This window comes from Mauremys mutica, chromosome 21, assembly GCF_020497125.1.
Source record: "Mauremys mutica isolate MM-2020 ecotype Southern chromosome 21, ASM2049712v1, whole genome shotgun sequence".
NCBI lineage: Eukaryota > Metazoa > Chordata > Testudines > Geoemydidae > Mauremys > Mauremys mutica.
Window position 1 is genome coordinate 24,322,942 of NC_059092.1, and position 15,940 is coordinate 24,338,881.

The 15,940-nt window shown below is 53.7% G+C and overlaps 1 long non-coding RNA gene across 2 annotated transcripts; it reads left to right on the forward strand.

The window, feature by feature from the left end:
* The first annotated feature begins 8,053 nt into the window (after positions 1–8,053).
* Positions 8,054–14,546, forward strand: LOC123354418. 2 transcript variants are annotated; one of them, XR_006574745.1, is made up of 5 exons: positions 8,054–8,090; positions 8,708–8,730; positions 9,999–10,111; positions 10,412–10,444; positions 14,528–14,546. It is a non-coding gene; the product is annotated as an uncharacterized LOC123354418 (long non-coding RNA). The 2 variants fall into 2 exon arrangements; XR_006574746.1 differs by having other exon boundaries at positions 8,056–8,090; positions 9,996–10,111.
* The last annotated feature ends 1,394 nt before the right edge of the window (positions 14,547–15,940 follow it).

A 15,940-nucleotide genomic window follows, 5' to 3' on the forward strand; every position in this document is an offset into this window, starting at 1 on the left:
CTCACGCTGCCATGTCTCTGTCCCGCTCCCCCTGCCGAGGCAGGATCCGGTGTCTGTAGATTATCTCTGTCCGACCTGTTCTTAAAAACTTCCAGGGACAGAGACTCCCCAGCCCCCCTTGTAAGACTATTCCCGAGCTGACCTGCCTTAGCTCTGGGGACACCCGCACAGACTGTAGTGGTGAGCAGCTCTGGAGAGAGAGGAGACCCCAGTGAGTGGCAGCTGGGTACAGAGACTAAAGTTGGGAGGAGAAACATTGACGTGTCCGAGGTCTCCCAGGCTGTCTGTGACCGAGCTAGAAATAGAGCCCAGTTCTAGGGGTGTTTTGGGCACTGAAGGTCTCTGCCACCCTGGTGTTTTAGGCGCTGGTGTAAACCCTTAGGATAGACAGAATTGACACTAGTGCGCTCTGATTGGCACTGGTGCACCGTGTCCCTGTTTGAAGGCTTGCGAGGGGACAGGGACACTGACTTCTCCAGACCCAGGACACCCACCCCCAGCTGTGTGCAGGGACCGCAGCTGAGCTGCCTGCCAAGACAGCCTGTGCATCCGTGGGCAAACCACCTCTCCCTGCAGCCGAATACAGTGGGGTCTGGAGACCTTTCCAAGCTGCGGGTGACGGGGCTCTGGCGTTAACGGGGTCTGTTCCTGGCTCTGTCCCTGACCTGCTTGGTGACCTGGGGGAAGTCACAGCCCCTCTGTGTTTTCCTCCTCCCCATTGTCTACTTGGATTGTGATCTCTTTGGGGCAAGGACAGCACTGATTGGTCGAGGTGTTAGTTAAAGCAATTTGGTGGAGGAGTGATTGTGATATGAGAAGATCTGGGTCTGAGTCCCCCATTGTGTGATGAAAGGAGAGAGGTGCATGTGTACCTTGAGCTTCCAGTCTGTCTCGTTTCTGCACTGAGCGGTGCATGTTGTCAGGAGGAAACAGGACTGTTTGCCGTGGGAATGGTCAGCAGTGAGATGGGATGTGAGAGCAGTCTGTGTGCTTCACGATGGGTGAGTGAATGGAGAACGTTAGCAGGAACTTCTGTGAGTAAGGATGAAAGAGTTGTAAAAAGGGGTGAAGGGCTGTTCAATTGACCAAGTGTGCGGCTGTTTCTGGGGAGCAGGCCCAGTATCTGAGTGTAGAACGGGTGTCGGTAGCTCCTGTACAGCGCAGCTCACCTGAAACCACATTCTGCCTTAGCCAAAGGTAAGCTCTGTCCCCTTCTGTTTGCTTCTGAAAGTTGCCTTTCCCAGGGCTTTGCTGCCTTTGTGAATTGCAGAATTAGGATTCCATTGGTGTGTACTTTTCCTGCATTTCCTGATTATTACAAGTTTGAGTTTTGCTGATCTCTCTTCTGGAGGGGCATCAGTCAGCTTCGGGCAACCTTAAATCCTGCTTTCATAAAGTTTTAGTACGTGAATTTCCTAGCTTTTTGCACGGAGCAATGTTGGCAGGAGGAGTTAGTAGCGCTATAGGCAGTTCTGGGTCTCTCACAAGTTTGCAATCAGAGGCACAGGGAAGTGCAATGACTTACCCAATGTCACCCAGCAGGCCTGTGGCAGAGCCAGGAATAGTCTGGGTCCAGTGCTCTCTCCACCTAGGTGCTGCGTGATTCTGAAGTTTTGCTCCCCTCTCCTGTACTTTTTGTTATGGTGGAATGGGAATAATGGTCATGCTTTCAAGTGTCTCTCTCCTCCTCCTCCTCCTGACACCATTTGCAGCTCGGCCTCCCCTTCTTTCAAGTGTTTGCCGTGGGCAGTGGTAACAGAGCCAGCGAGAGAAATCTCTGACATGGTCTGTGCCCCAGCTGGGCCTTCTGCTCCTGGTCCAGCCGTGCCCCAGCTCTGCCCCTCCTCCAAACAGGCCCCCTCCCCTATACACTCTGGCCTGCCCCTGCCCCCCGTACACGTGTAACATGTGCCTTGAAACTATTCCTAGTTTGGATTTGGGATGATTAAATTTGTTACCTTCAGCTCCCCCACACTCCAGTTTCCCCCACACTCCCCATCACGCTCCCCCCCCTTCAGCTCCCCCACACTCCCCATCACGCTCCCCCCCTTCAGCTCCCCCACACTCCCCATCACGCTCCCCCCCTTCAGCTCCCCCACACTCCCCATCACGCTCCCCCCCTTCAGCTCCCCCACACTCCCCATCACGCTCCCCATCACGCTCCCCCCCCTTCAGCTCCCCCACACTCCAGTTTCCCCCACACTCCCCATCACGCTCCCCCCCCTTCAGCTCCCCCACACTCCCCATCACGCTCCCCCCCCTTCAGCTCCCCCACACTCCCCATCACGCTCCCCCACCTTCAGCTCCCCCACACTCCCCATCACGCTCCCCCCACCTTCAGCTCCCCCACACTCCAGTTTCCCCCACACTCCCCATCACACTCTCCCACCTTCAGCTCCCCCACACTCCCCATCACACTCTCCCACCTTCAGCTCCCCCACACTCCCCATCACGCTCCCCCCCCTTCAGCTCCCCCACACTCCCCATCACGCTCCCCCCCTTCAGCTCCCCCACACTCCCCATCACGCTCCCCCCCCTTCAGCTCCGCCACCGTTCAGTTTCCCCCAGACTCCCCTTCCCGCGCCCCCACCTTCCGCTCCCCCACACTCCCCATCACGCTCCCCCCCTTCAGCTCCCCCACACTCCCCATCACGCTCCCCCCCATCAGCTCCCCCACACTCCCCATCACGCTCCCCCCCCATCACGCTCCCCCACACTCCCCATCACACTCTCCCACCTTCAGCTCCCCCACACTCCCCATCACACTCCCCCACCTTCAGCTCCCCCACACTCCCCATCACACTCCCCCACCTTCAGCTCCCCCACACTCCAGTTTCAGTTGTTTGGTGATGTCCCGATGGTTTTCCACTGATAGTTTGGGAGGGAGCAGGGCTGGACAGTTGAGTTTATAAGGTAGATGTTCCGTGTCAATGCTTTGTTCCGTACGTATGACCCATACGCTGATCTCTCAGTCACTGAGTCTTGACCAGTGATGAGCTTTCTGTAGACACCTCGCAGGACCCTCCTCCAAGCGATGTGTTTGGTGTGGTGGGTTTGTCAGGTCTCAGGGGAGAGCTGCTGGCAAATCCCAAGTGACCCTTTGCCAAGGGATCTCTGTGTCACTGTCTGACCCCCCTAGGCCAGGGAGAGGACGACTTTATGCCAATGGCCTTCAGGACGGGTGCTGAGTTCACTGCAGTGCCCCATGTCCCCTCTCCATTTGCCTTCTCGCTGTGCTGTCTGGGATGCTGCCCCACTTCCTGCTCCCCAGGCCACCCCGTGTCTACTCCATGTGCCAGGCTGCTGGCAGCCCCCAGGGAGAGGCCATCCAGCCCATCAAACTGGTGCCCAACCACTGGGCCTCAGGCCTTCTGGGGTGCAGCTCTGAGAGTCCCATTGTCCCCTGCCCCAGGGGTGCAGCTAGTCAGATGTTAACCCAGGCAGCAACTCACAAGCATTCAATGAATTCTAAACACTAAACACATTCTTATGTTCACAGTCTGTATGAGGAGTATCTACTCATTGGGACTCAGTGGGAAGCCACAGAAAGGAACAAGATGTGCTGCGGCAAGAAGGCCCAGTCTCAGAGTCCCCGGGGTCACGCTTCCCAAAAGCTAAAACTAGGCCCAGCCCATGAAGGGGGCACTGCCAGCAGAGACTGGATAAAGGCTGGAGCATCCAACAACATAGTTAACCTGAGAGAGCTGCCTTGGGGACAATGACAGGGAGAATCCCCAGAGTGACTTCCTGATTCTGCTCGTCTCTGGCCTTTGGTTCATGGAATCACAGAACTGGAAGGGACCTCGAGAGGTAGATAGTCCAGTCCCCTGCCCTCAAGGCAGGACGAAGTATTATCTAGACCAGGAGTGGCCAACCTGAGCCTTAGAAGGAGCCAGAATTTACCAATGTACATTGCCAAAGAATCACAGTAATACTTCAGCAGCCCCCCATCAGCTCCCACCCATGGGAAGCCACAATAATCAGAACCTCCCCCTCCCTCCCCGCACCTCCCGATCAGCTGTTCACACTATGCAAGACATTGGGGGGGGGGGGTTAATGGAGTGAGGGTACTGCAGGCTCAGGAAAGGAGGTGGGAGGGGGTGGACTGGGGGCAGGGCCTGTAGCTGAGTAGTGAGCACACCCAGCATGTTGGAAAGTTGGTGCCTGTAGCTCCAACCCCGGAGTTGGTCCCTATACAAGGAGCCACATATTAAATTCTAAAGAGCCACATGTTGGCCACCCCTGATCTAGACCATCCCTGAGAGGTGTTTGTCCAGCCTGCTCTTAAAAATCCCCAATGATGGAGATTCCACAACCTCCCTAGGCAATTTATTCCAGTGCTTAACCACTCTGCCAGTTAGGGAGTTTTTCCTAATGTCCAACCTAAACCTTCCTGGCTGCAATTTAAGCCCATTGCTTTTTGTCCTGTCCAGAGGTTAAGAACAATGTTTCTCCCTCCTCCTTGAAACAAAATTTTATGTACTTGAAAGCTGATTATATCTTCTCCAGACTAAACAAACACCGTTTTTTCAGTCTCCCTCATAGGTCATGTTTTCTAGACCTTTAATCATTTTTGTTGCTCTTCTCTGGACTTTCTCCAATTTGTCCACATCTTTCCTGAAATGTGGCACCCAGAACTGGACACAATACTCCAGCTGAGACCTAATCAGTGTGGAGTAGAGCGGAAGAATTACTTCTCCTGTCTTGCTTACAATACTGCTGCTAATACAGATCAGAATTATACTTGCTTTTTTTGCAACAGTGTAACACTGTTGACTCATATTTAGCTTGTGATCCACTGTGACTCCCAGATCCATTTCTGCAGTGCTCCTTCCTGGGCAGTTATTTCCTGTCTTGTATGTGTACAACTGATTGTTCCTTCCTAAGTGGAGTACATTGGATTTGTCCTTATTGAATTTCATCCTGTTTACTTCAGACCATTTCTCCAGTTTGTCCACATAATTTTGAATTTTAATTCTATCCTCCAAAGCACTTGCAACCCCTCCCAGCTTGGTATCGTCCACAAACTTTATAAGTGTAACAGAGCTACTGGGAGGGTTTCACCGTGTCTTAGAGGGTCACACCCTGGTGGGAGGGGGCTAGGCCTGTACTGGGATAAGGTCACTCTGTGTTTCACAGTGTGGCAGAACCGGGAATGCCCATTGCCAGGGAAAAATGCTGGGGGGAATCGACATGTGGAAAGGACAGAAACTCTGTCTGAATTCTCTCACATTGCCCTTCTCGCCCTGGCAGGCTACAGAATAACGTCCATGTTTCGCCCCAAATCATCCCCTCCTCCCAGGGGGAAGGAAATGGCTGCAATGGAGCTGGCTCAGGTAAGGGATTCTCAGGGAGCTGGTGGTGGGTTCTGCTTGGAGGGAGAGAAGCAGTAAATGCATAGGAGGGTGGGAGCTGCTAGAAGTAGTGGGAGGCAGGAACTATCTAGGGTGTGGAATGGGAGGGGACAGGATGTGACAAACCTGCTGAGACTTGTGTACTCTAGGGTGTGATGGGTTGTCACCCCGGGGTGCAGTCTGGGGGGCTTCTGGGAACCGCTGTGCCCTCTAACCCTCAAGATGGACTGGCCCTTCTCACACGGCTTTGCTGGAGATTCAGCCAGCCTCTCCAGGCCCTGTTATCACCCAACACGACAGCAGGTGGCACCATGCAGCCAACTAAGCTACCTGAGTGCTTTACCTGAGCCACTCAAGGACAGATAGACGACAACAGCCAATTTCCCAACCATAAGTGTTAGCAAACAGATCAAAGCAGATTATTTAGCAAATAACCAAAAACTCAAACTAAGCCTAACATACTATCTGAATAGAATTTGAATTAGCAATTTCTCACCCTGACTGATGATAGAAGCAGTCCACCAAGTTTCCATACACAAGCTAGAAATCTCATGTTCAGATCTGGCCCTGCGGGAGCTTTGGGGGCTGGCACTGGGGAAAGTGGGGGACTGTCTGAAGTTGGCTGCTTGGGATGTGGGTGAGGCCCCGGGGAGCTGGGGGTTGGGCTGCACCCCTGTCACTGCAGCCTGGGGCCCTGCGTTTCCTCTGGAAAAGCTGCTCCCTGTTTCACCAGCTCCTCTCAGTCTGAGTCCCAGGGACCCTGCACAGGCGTCTGCAGGGCAGGACGGGCCCTGAAATCTGGCAGCTGGGAGGTTTGCAGCAGTTTCTAACCCTCCCTCCCCTGCTTCTTCCAGGAGGCACCACAAAAGCATCTGGCCCCTCTGGGAAAAGAGAGAGAAGCAGCCAAAGCCAAGGAGGAGCGGCAGAGCGAGGAGCTGCTGGTAGGTGCCCAGAGCCCCCGCCACTTAGGTTTGCCTGGCATAAGAATGACCTGGTGAATGCAGGGCCCACCCTGCCAGCCTCAGCCAGGGACCCATCCCCGCTGGAGCCCAGGGAGCCTGCACGGTCAGACACGGGGGTAACATGATGCCCTTAGGATGCAGGAGGCTGCTGGGCAGGAGAGGGTCAGTCTGTGTTAGCCCGGAGCCCCTGCCCACAGGCTGTCTGGATGTCACAGTGACCAGGGATCCTTTCTAGCTCCTGGGGGGATGGGGAGGAAGGAGATGAAATGTGGGCTGCAGAGATGGAGGATTTGGCTCAGTGCAAGTTGATGAGGTTTTGGGGAGAAGTGTCCCTCCTGTAGGTGATGTACAGCTCACCCCGGTCCTGATCCCTCCTCCCTTCCCGGGATAAATGAACTTCCCATCCCCCACCACCAGAGATCTTGTGTCCTGGTAAATAACTCTGCCACCTGCCCCCAGGTGCATTTATGATTTTCTCCTGTTATGGAGCAGATGAACTTCAATGTTGATAAATGCAAAATAGTGCACATTGGAAAAGATAATATCAAATGCACATAAACTGATGAGGTCTAAATTAGCTGTTACCACTCAAGAAAGATTTTGGAGTCACTGTGGATAGTTCTGTGGAAACATCCACTGAATCTGCAGCAGCAGTCAAAAAAGCAAACAGAATGTGAGGAATCATTAGGAAAGGGATAGACAATAAAACAGAAAATATCCTATTGCCTCTATATAAATCCATGGTATGTCCACATCTTGAATACTGTGTGCAGATCTGGTCGCCCATCTCAAAAAAGATATATTGGAATTGGAAAAGGTTCAGAGAAGGTCAGCAAAGATGATGAAGGATATGGAACAGCTTCCGTATGAGGCGAGATTAATAAGACTGAAGCTATGGCTACACTCCGCAGCTTTTAGCCACACGGCTGTGCCGCTACAGCCGTTCTGCTGCCAGGCGCGCAGTGTAGCTGCTCTTTGTTGGCAGGAGAGACGTGCCAGTGTAGACAAAGCCTGAGACTGTTCATCTTGGAGAAGAGACGACTAAGGGGGGATATGGTGGAGGTCTATAAAATCATGACTTGTGTGGCGAAAGTAAATAAGGAAGTGTTATTTCCTCCTCATAACACAAGAACTAGGGGTCATCCAGTGAAATGAATAGGCAGCAGGTTTAAAACAAACAAAAGGAAGTATTTCTTCACCCAACACACAGTCAACCTGGGGAACCCCTTGCCAGGGGATGCTGTGAAGGCCAAGACACTAACAGGGTTCTAAAAAGAACTAGAGAAGTGCATGGAGGACAGGTCCCTTAGGGGCTATTAACCAGGATGAGTGGGATGGTGTCCCTAGCCTCTGTTTGCCAGAAGCTGGGAATGGGCGACAGGGGATGGATCACTTGATGATTCTCTGTTCTGTCCATTCCCTCTGGGGCACCTGGCATTGGCTACTGTCAGAAGACAGGATACCGGGCTAGATGGGCCTTTGGTCTGATCCAGTCTGGCCAGTCTTTTGTTCTCTGTTCCCCTGTTACTGAGCCGCCCTCTCCCTGTTGCAGAAACAGACGGCAGCCGAGAGGCAGAAGATTGTCTGGGAGTGGCAGGAGCTGCGAGGGTTTCTGGAGGAGCAGAAGCAGCGGCTGCTGGCCCGGCTGGAGGAGCTGGAGGGAGCCATTGTCCAGCGACGGGATGAGGGCGTCTGCAGCCTGTCCTGGCAGATTTCCCTGCTCAGCGAGAGGGGAGGAGAGAAGGGGCAGCAGCCGCTGAGCCCACCCCTGCAGGTCAGGCTGTCATTGCAATGATCATACACAGCATTTCTCTAGGCGCTTCTGAGCCCTAGACCCCAAAGCACTTTACAGAGTGGGGTCAGGGGCATTATCCCTATGGGACAAATGGGGAAAGTGAGGCAGAGGGAGGGGCAGAGCCCTGCCCAAGGTCACCCAGTGAGTCTGGCAGCAGTGCCAGGGATGGGCCCTGGGAGTCCTGGATGCTGCAGCCCCAAGACCTTCTCTCCTGGAAATGTCTCTCTGCATTTGCACTTGGAGGGTGAAATCCCCTCCCCCACCATGCTGAGGTCCCGAGCCAGGCCTAAGGCCCCTCTCACTGCAGGTTAATGGGTTTAGTGGGGCCAGGGGCCTTCCGGGTCTCTCAGCCCTGGGGGGAATTTGATTCTCAATGCAGAGAAATATCTTCTGCCTGTAAAGTGCCCGGGGAGAAGATTTCCACAGTGGGACCTGCCCGCAGGGATTGCTGGGTCTGGTAGGGGGGCAGCAGCTCTAGGAATGTAAACCTGAAATTCCTCTACTGCCCGAGGCCTCAATGGTGACCCCTGCAGAGCAGGAGGCCTCCCCGCCCAGGGACACTTCCCCTGACGGCCTCCTCTTTCTCTCCTTTTTAGGGTGCTGGGAGCACTGGGGGCAGGTAAGTCCTGGGCTCCATTTCGCTCCCCCCTCATGGGCCGCTAGGTTTGATAACTGCACTGAATAGGAAGCTGCCCCCTGCCCTGGGAGTGTGTGATTCTGTCTCCCCTAGTGGCTGACTCGGGTAGGAGACGAGCCGGTTACTGTCTGGTCGCTCATGAGGTCACAGCAGGGCTGCTAGATCCAGGGCTGATGGGACAGACCAGGCCTGTCTCCTGGACTGACGTGGCCACGTCACGTACTCAGAGGGTGCAGAATCTCAGCTTTCGCATTTGTTAAAGTGAGTTGCCTGCCCTCAGCACCTCTCCAGTGTAAACAGAGACAGTGTTGCCTCGCTGGGGCTGCCAGCAGCCTGAAGCCGTAGCTCTGAGAGCGTGAACTCTCCTGTCCCCTGTTAATGTCATCGAGGTGTCAACTGAAATGGCAGGAGTGTTCCCTGGCTGATCACTCGAGCAGGTGGAACGGGGAGAGGGCAGGAGTGAAGCCTTTGTGGGGTGGGAATAGGGGGTTGCTGTAGGGAGGGAAGAACAGAGGAGAGACACAAGGACAAGGAGGTGAGAGAGAAATGGAGAAAGGAGGGTGGGAAAGGCAGGGAAACACAGGGAAGAACCAGCAGGGCCCTACAGGGTGTCCAGGAAGGGGCTGTTTTCCTCCTGAGTGACACTGAACGTGACAGGCAAAGAACTAAAATTTTATTTCCCATACAAAGGGCAGATTCCCCCCTTGTTCTTCGTACGTGGGTGTCCAATGGAGAGCAGTGGGTGTTCTGCTGTGAATGGAGCAGGACGGTGCAATGTGGCCCTCTCTGCCAAATGAGCTGGACGCCGCAGGGTTACTGCTTCAGCTGAAGGGTTTGGGGGTTTTGGCATTAAAGGGCCCACGTTCATTCCCTGCTGGAGCCCTGGGCTCTGTCTGTGGCCACTGTCAGCATGTAGGACCTGCCCACTCTTTGGTCTGTGTCTCCTCCCTTTCCACATGATCCCCATGCTGGTGCCCCTTGTTCCTGCAGTAAACCAGCGTAGGGGGTGGCTCTGCCCCCCCCCCCAGAACCAGAGCCTCCCTGAGAAAGCCCCTGAACAATGTCTCCGTTCCTTGCTCTAGTGTCTCCCCACTTCCCGTCTCTCTGGGGAGCACAGAGCTGAGGTGACTCACCCTGACATTGACTATCTCAGGCTACAAAGCTCAGATCCAGGTTTCGTGAAGTTTGGGGGTTGCTGGGCTCAGGGTCTGGGGCTCAGGCCTATTTCTCACCCCTCCTTTCCCCAGCAGGAAGGATTGGACATTTCGGAAGCCAGAGCCGGCGTTTGCGGAGCTGGAGAAGAGACTCAGCGATTTCTCTCTGCAAAGTGCCCTGCTGCAGGAGGTGCTGCTGGGATTCAAAGGTGAGTTGGAGTCTGGGGGTGGCGTCTCCTCTGGTTAGAGCGACCCTGACCCTGGGAAGGAGTTGGGGACTCTAGTGATGTCACTGATCCTGGGCTCCATCTCACAGCCCAGCTCAGTGAGTCGCCCTTCCCCATGGAGCAGCCCTGTGGGGCTGGCTCTGTCTGCAGCGGCTGCGTTATCGGCCTCTGATCTCTGTCACCATCTCGTCGTTAACAGCAGTTCCATTAATAAGCAATGGGGGTTTCTCCATGAATGTGAGGGCCTGAATTCTCACCTCTCCCATCTTCTCCTTCCCCTAGAGACGCTGTGACAGGAGCTGGGGAGCGACACAGGTACGTGTCTGTCTCTGACTGGCCAAGGGGAGATTTCAGCCCAATAACCATGTTAACGACAGGGGATTGCAGCCTCCAGCAGCTGGAAGCCATGTAACAATGGGAGGCGATGTTACTTTGTTCTTGCACCACTGTATTTTCAGCTGACTTGTCTCTTAAATACTTTAGCTCAGGGATCAGCTACCTTTGGCACGCGGCTCACCGGGGTAAGCACCCTGGCAGGCCGGGCCGGTTTGTTTACCTGCGATGTTGGCAGGTTTGCCCGATTGCGGCTCCCACTAGCCACAGTTTGTCACTCCAGGCCAATGGAGGCGGTGGGAAGTGGCAGGCAGCACATCCTTCAGCCTGCTCCGCTTCCTGCATCCCCCATTGGCCTGCGACGGCAGACCGCGGCCAGTGGGAGCTGCAATCGGCCGACCCGTGGACGTGGCAGGTAAAGAAACTGGCCCGGCCCACCAGGGTATGTGGATTGGAGTTTCCCCAAGGTCCTTTAAGTGTTTCTTGATTGGACACTTGATTTGCAAATTCCTTTCTGAAGAAGCTGACCTAATGCTTTACTAAGGTACTTCAGAATCAAAACACACTGATGTACAAGAATGTAGCCAATATTCCTAACTTTAACTGCAAAAATGATACACCCACACAGGTAGTATCATCATCATCAGGAGCAAATTATAACCTTTTCATAGGTACCTTACACGACAACCGTTGTACAACATTTGCTGCAAATATAGAACAGTGGTTGCACCAATGAACTACACAGTCACAGGTTATATTAATAACATCACAGCCAGGGCTGGTGTTAGGGGGTAGCAAACAGGGCAACTTCCTGGGGCCCCAGACCCCCACAAAGCTACATTGCTTTGGCTTCAGCCCTGGGGGTGGGGCTCAGGGGCCCAGACTTCAGCCCCATGCGCTGGGACTTCAGCTTTCTGCCCTGGGCCTCAGCGAGTCTAATGCTGGCCTTGCTTGGCAGCCCCCTGAAAGCTGCTCACGGCCCCCCAGGGGCCCCCAGACCCCTGGTTGAGAACCCCTGCCTTACCCCACGAGTCACAGCAACGTTCAGGTTACTGCCAGGCCCAAAGGACCAGTCACTTCCTTAGGTCAACTGAATCTTAGATCTCCCAACAAAGACAACACTTGTAGCCAGTCCTGTCACAACCTGTATTAAGATTTGTTTGAAAGGAAATGAGAGTTGTTTGTCACACTGCTTTAACTTTGTAAAGCTCTGTCCTTGTCTCCATGGGCCCTGCATTTCCTGGTGGATTTCGCTAGCCTCAGAGGCTCACTGTGACCCTCCACGTAGCCCTTCTCTCTAGGGACAAGTGTCACAGCCCACTGAGCCATTTTCATCGTAAGCCAGCGAGGGAGGGGAGGCAAAGCTCCCCTCCCTTGCAGAGTCTCTGTTGTCTCCCAGTCTCAGTGATTAATCACGGCTGCAAAGGGGGAGCCCAGGACCCCCCTCTGTTCTAGGCTCCAGCCCAGGGACCCTAATAGTATCAGCTGTGGTATCTGACCTTTTAGAAACAGGACACATACAATTCCCTGTTCTACTTCCCCACAGCAGCCCCACTTCCTCAGGCTCCACTTCACCCTTACCTCAGGGCTTCCTTCCTTGTTCCTGATCTGGTGTGTACTGCTCAGTCGCTCCCACAGCTCCTGTTCTGCACACCCACCTGCCTAACTGGGAGCTCTTTAACTAGTTTCAGCCAGCCCCTGATTGGCTTCAGGGGTCCCAATCAACCTAGCTGTCTCCAGGGCTTTCTGGAAGGATGTTAATTGGCCTCAGGTGTCTTGATTAACCTGGAGCAACTGTCATTTGGTTACCATGGTAACAGGGATTTGTTTAGCCTGGGGCTAACATACCTGTTTCTCACTACTTTCCTATAGCCATCTGGCCTTGCCCTGTCACAGCAGCTAATCATCCAGATGCAGACAAATTACAGTCTTAAATTTCAAAGGTAATAGAAGCTTCTCTAATAAGCAAGCTCTGCATATTCTTTAGGACTAACCCCGGCTAAGCAGCTGGGGATCTCGTGCTTATGCCTAGGAACTTTGCCCCCCAGAGTCCAAGCAGCATACAGATCATCAGTTCCTTCTGCATGGGGTTTTTCATCCCCTTCCTGCCATGTGCTCTGAGCTGCAAACTCAGCTAATGGGAAGTAAAGAGGACAACACCAGCCTTGTGTCTTCTTTAACATCCCATAATAGTCTCTCTGGTGTGGATGGACCTTTCCTGCCAGGCAGGGTGTAATGCATTCGGCTGTCAATCAGCACTTCACCTAGGTAAAGTCTCTCTCCTGTGTGGTGATTTACAGAGCCACAGAGGCTCACAATGCAACTAGTCAGATATTAACCCAGGCAGAAACTCAGTAAAGCATTAAATAAAGTCTAAACATGTTCTTATAATCCTAATACCTGTTTTAACAATACTAACACAGGTGAGTCAGACCGATTCCACTGTGTGTTTGTCCATGTTCAGTGAAGACATGGGGGCTTTTGCAAGAGCTAACACCTCATCTGCCAGTGTCACAGGCAGGCTGGGCAGGGATGGTGTCTCTAGCCTCTGTTTCCAGAAGCTGGGAATGGGCGACAGGAGATGGATCACTTGATGGTTACCTGTTCTGTTCATTCCCTCTGGGGCACCTGGCATTGGCCACTGAGCTAGATGGACCATTGCTCTGACGCAGTGGGCCGCTCTTATGTTCACAGTCTGTATGAGGAGTATCTACTCATTTGGACTCGCTGGGGAGCCACAGAAAGGAACAAGATGTGCTGAGGCAAGAAGGCCCAGTCTCAGCGCCCCCGGGGTCACGCTTCCCAAAAGCTAAAACTAGGCCCAGCCCTTGAAAGGGGCACTGCCAGGAGAGACTGGATAAAGGCTGGAGCATCAAACAGCTTTGTAAACCTGAGAGAGCTGCCTTGGGGACAGTGACAGGGAGAATCCCCAGAGTGACTCCTTGGATTCTGTTCTTCTCTGGCCTTTGGTTTTTAGAATTATAGAACTGGAAGGGACCTCGAGAGGTCATCTAGGCCAGTCCCCTGCACTCAAGGCAGGACTCAGTATTATCTAGACAATCCCTGACAGGTGTTTGTCTAACCCGCTCTTTAAAATCCCCAATGATGGAGATTCCACAACCTCCCTAGGCAATTTATTCCAGTGCTTAACCACTCTGACAGTTAGGGAGATTTTTTTCCTAATCTCCATCCTAAACCGCCTTTGCTGCAATTTAAGCCCATTGCTTCTTGTCCTATCCTCAGAGGTTAAGAAGAACAATTTTTCTCCAGCATCTTTGTAACAACTTTTTATGTACTTGAAAACTGTGATCGTGTCCCCTCTGAGTCTTCCCCAGTTTTTTCCAATCTTCCCTCATAGGTCATGTTTTCTAGATCTTTAATCATTTTTGTTGCTCTTCTCTGGACTTTCTCTAATTTGTCCACATCTTTCTTGAAATGTGGCACCCAGAACTGGACGCACTACTCCAGTTGAGACCTAATCAGCGCGGAGTAGAGCGGAAGAATTTCTTCTCGTGTCTTGCTTACAATACTGCTGCTAATACATCCCAAAATTATACTTGCTTTTTTGCAACACTGTTGACTCCTATTTAGCTTGTGATCCACTAGGACCCCAAGATCCCTTTCCGCTGCGCTCCTTCCTAAGCCGTCATTTCCCATTTTGTATGTGTGCCACTGAGTGTTCCTTCCTAAATGAAGCACTTTGGATTTGTCCTTATTGAATTTCATCCTATTTACTTCAGACCATTTCTCCAGTTTGTCCAGATGATTTTGAATTTCAGTTCTATCCTCCAAAGTCCTTGCAACCCCTCCCAGCTTGGTATCGCCCGCAAACTTGATAAGTGTAAGAGAGAGACTCTGCTCCTGGGAGGGTTTCATCATGTGTCAGAGGGTCACATCCTGGTGGGAGGGGGCTAGGCCTGTACTGGGATAAGGTCACTCTGTGCTTCACAGTGTGGCAGAACCTAGAATGTCCATTAGCAGGGAAAAATGCTGGGGGGAATCGACATGTGGAAAGGACAGAAGCCCTGTCTGCATTCTCTCACATTGCCCTTCTCACCCTGGCAGGCTACAGAATAACGTCCACGTTTTGCTCCAGATCATCCCATCCTCCCAGGGGGAAGGAAATGGCTGCAATGGAGCTGGCTCAGGTAAGGGATTCTCAGGGAGCTGGTGGTGGGTTCTGCTTGGAGGGAGAGAAGCAGTAAATGTATAGGAGGGTGGGAGCCAGTGATGAGCTGCCAAAATATTAACAACAGGTTCCCTCCTCCTCACCTCACGAGGGGGTCATGCCCCACCCGGGGGTCATGCCCCATCCAACCCCCCATGCTCCTTGACACCCCCCTGGAGACCCCTGACCCATCCCCCCCATCCCCTGACTGCCCCCTGCCGCCCCATCAAACCCCTCCTCTCATTGTTGATGCCCCCCTGGAACCTCTGCCCAATCCAACCACCCCTTCTCTCTGTCCCTGACTGCCCCCCACCACCTCATCCAACCCCTGCTCCTTCCTGACTGCCCCACGGGACCCTTGCCCCCATTCAACCCCCTTGTTCCCTGCCCTCTGACCGCCCCAACCGCTATCCAGCCCCCCACAAGCCACCGAACACCCCCTCCCTGCTCCCTGCCCCCTTACCACACTGCCTGGGGCCAGGACCGCGACTGGCGACAAAGGACCCGACTCCCCGATCCGGGCTGGAGCCGTTCGGCCGGGACCGGTGCTGCGGGGCCCGAGCTGGGCCGGGTTGGAGCCGCTTGGCCGGGACCAGCCCGAGCCAGGGGGAGCCGCTCAGTTGGAGCCGGACTGGGCCATGCACACCGTCCCCCCCGGCCCAGCTTACCTGCCTGCTGCTTGTTTCAGGCTTCCCGCAAACATTTGATTTGCGGGAAGCAGGGGAGGGAGAGGAGAAGGAGGGCGGAGCGTTCACAGGAGAGGGGGAGGTGAGCTGGTGCCACGGGCTGGGTGGACAGCTGCCCGAGCCTTGGTTAAATTTAAAAGCTTTTTTAGAACCAGTTGTCCTGGAACAACCAGTTCTAAAAAGGCTTCTAAATTTAACAACCGGTTCATGTGAACCGGCTGGAGCTCACCACTGGTGGGAGCTGCTAGAGGTGGTGGGAGGCAGGAAATATCCTGGGTGGAGAAAGGGAGGGGACAGGATGTGACAAACCTGCTGAGACTTGTGTACTCTAGGGTGTGATGGGTTGTCACCCCGGGGTGCAGTCTGGGGGGCTTCTGGGAACCGCTGTGCCCTCTAACCCTCAAGCCGGGCTGGCCCTTCTCACACGGCTTTGCTGGAGATTCAGCCAGCCTCTCCAGGGCCTGTTATCACCCAACACGACAGCAGGTGGCGCCATGCAGCCAACTAAGCTACCTGAGTGCTTTACCTGAGCCACTCAAGGAGAGATAGAGACAACAGCCAATTTCCCAGCAATAAGTGATAGCAAACAGATCAAAGCAGATTACTTAGCAAATAACCAAAAAC